The sequence below is a fragment of the Felis catus genome, chromosome A1 (assembly GCF_018350175.1).
Source record: "Felis catus isolate Fca126 chromosome A1, F.catus_Fca126_mat1.0, whole genome shotgun sequence".
NCBI lineage: Eukaryota > Metazoa > Chordata > Mammalia > Carnivora > Felidae > Felis > Felis catus.
The window spans coordinates 111,545,741-111,548,300 of record NC_058368.1 but is presented as its reverse complement, the minus strand read 5'-3'; the positions used below and the strand labels follow the sequence as shown (position 1 = coordinate 111,548,300).

At 63.9% G+C, this 2,560-nt stretch overlaps 1 long non-coding RNA gene across 1 annotated transcript; it reads left to right on the top strand.

Annotated features, from left to right (window-relative positions):
* Positions 1-533: 533 nt before the first annotated feature.
* LOC109500635 lies at positions 534-1,461 on the top strand. The gene is made up of 2 exons (XR_002158318.3): positions 534-712; positions 1,265-1,461. It is a non-coding gene; the product is annotated as an uncharacterized LOC109500635 (long non-coding RNA).
* The last annotated feature ends 1,099 nt before the right edge of the window (positions 1,462-2,560 follow it).

Genomic DNA, 2,560 nt, shown 5'->3' with positions numbered 1-2,560 from the left:
CGTCTGCCCCTCCCCAGAAACTCTGGGGTCTGTCCTCAAACCTCCTTGGCTGCCAAAATCTGCGCTGCGGACATTCCCTGCCAAAATGCAAGACCAGCTTCCTCCCGAAGGCTGAGCAGAAAGGGGAAAGGTCGAATCTTAAAACTGGCGTCAGGCAGGACGGGGGGGAAACTCCGACCAGGGCCCGTCTAAGCCGAGGTCGGGCTGGACCCCTCGTGTGCCAGGTGGGAAAGAGCGCAGAGGCCAGGCCGGTACCCTCAGCGGCTTCGTCCGCATGCGGCCAGGTCCCCCTTCCGCGCTAGCAGTCCCGGGGCGCGCTCCCCGGCCTCGGACCCCGGCGGCGAGCCGCGCGGACCCCTGCCTGCGACCCGAGGGAGGCCCGGACCCCTAGCCGGCAGGACTGCGCGCCGCCCCTCCCCGTTGGTCCAGGCGAGCGCCTCGCTTCCCCTCCCCCCTTCCCGCCTCCCCGGCCCGTGTCCCCGCCTTCCCCGCGGGCGACGGGCGGCGGCGGCGGCGGTGGCGGGAGGAGCGGGCCGAGCCGAGGCAGCCCCGACCTTGCGCGCTGCGATGTAGCGAACCAGCGAGGACCGAAGCTGCGCGCACAGCCGGAGACACAGCTGGAACCGGGGCCCCAGCCGAAGTCGAAACCTCAGAGTCCGTGGCGAGCGAGCCCGGAGCCGACGAGCGGAGTACGCAGCGCAACCCGCGTGGGGTAAGAGTCACTGGGCTAGGAGCGCTGGGTCTCCGCGGTGTTGGGGCGCAGGGAGGCGGTGGCGGATTCCGCACTGTTTGCTCCAGGCGTTTGTGAGGTCCAGCCGGTGGCGCGCAACTGAGCGCATCCCGGGAAAGGCCAGGCGCCATCGAGGCAGCACGAGGAGCTCGTTCCTGCGCCCAGCGCGCAGTCCCAGCTGCCGTCGCCAGGCGCTACCTTGCCTACCGGGTGAGCCCACCCCACGCTTCGGCCCCGGGCACCCCAAGAGGGCAGCAGCCCCGGGGACGCGAGTCCCAGCCCTGCGAAGGGCATAGCTCCCCACGCCCTTCGCAACGTCTCGTGGCGGCGCAGGTCGCTGGGGAACTCCAGGACACTGGGCAGCCGAAAGGGCCGCCCGCCGTCCCGGCTGCGCCCCGGAATGGGGGCCCCAGAACGAGCGAAAGCGCGGGCCCCTCTGCACGCCCGGGGACTGCAGCCGCAGCTTCGTGTCAAGAGGGTATTTTTTCTAAACAATACCGCTTCATTCGTTCGTTCGTTGGTTCCTTCGGGCAGCTATGCCGCAGAAAAGCAAAAGACATCGGCCGGAGCCCCGGCTCTCTTCGCCGAGGACCCCGACGTCTCGCCGCCCGTGCTCGGAGGCGCCCCCAGCCCACGGCGGCCTGCCCTCGCCCGCACGGGTCGGGCTTTTCCTTACCCAGAGAGGAACCCCAAATGCTCTTCGCAAAATCCAATAAAGACATTCCCGCGGCTTCTCCGGGGTTTGATTGTTGACGCAGGCTTCCCGGGCACACAGCCGCTTCTCTAGAACCGGGTCTCGGAATTCTGAAATTGACCAGCCTCCCAAATCTGAGCCGTTTCGGCGGTAGTAAAGCGATGGCCCCGAGGCCGGGATCACAGAAAAGGGAACCCGAGGCTGGAATCCTGGTTCCAAGGTTTCCCGATTTAGGAATTCCCTGAATCTAAAAATATTTGAGCCCACTTTACTGAGAAACTAAGGCTTGGGTGTCCCGTTGGCACCCCAGGGGCCTCTGACAGCGATCGGGGCTAGAGCAAGGCCAGGTTGCTGTCCACTTGGCCAAAGACACGGGTCTAGAGCAGCAGGGGCGACACGGGAGGGGGCTTGCTGGCTCCCTCCCCTTTCTTCAGCTCTGCTCGGAAAAGGAAAAGACGTGGACGGGGGCATGGAGACCTGGCTGCCAGGACTCAAGAAGGTAGAGGCAGAATTTGTTGCTCTTCCAGCCAGGCTCAGAGTGTGCTTTTCTCGGAAAAGCCGCTCCTGGGAAGCTATGGTAACAGCATAAGCTGACCCTAGGCTCCCCCAGTTGTGTGACCAGTCTCTGCCACTTGCCCAGCCTTCTCTTCTCCTCCGCTCGGCTATTCTCAGGAAGCAGAGAACGACCAGTGAGCGGACTCGGACTCGGGTGAGCCATGAGGCCAGCCCTGCCAGCTGCTGACAAAGTTCCGAGTTGCATGCTCCCTGAGGCACCCCACTTGGCCATCCTGCCTGAGTACATCCCAGGTCTCCCACCAGGACAGGCTGGGGAACCCCAAATAACAGGAAGGCTGAGGCTGGGGTCCTTGGAAGCCTAAAGAATCCGGTGAGATGGTTCCCAGCCCCTACCTGAGCACCCCTTTCCCCCCTCACCCAGTAATTGCTTATATTCAAAGAAGCCAGAGCTTTTATTGGAAGGGGGGGGGGGATAAAACAGACAGAAGGAGGTAGGTGGTCCCAGATGCACTTCCAAAACTGGGTTTTCTAGTTTGAACTTCTCCACGGCCTAAGAGGCTTAGGGTTGGAATGTCCCAGAGAGTCATGGATGGCCTCGAGGGCAAGCCACGGCACATTCC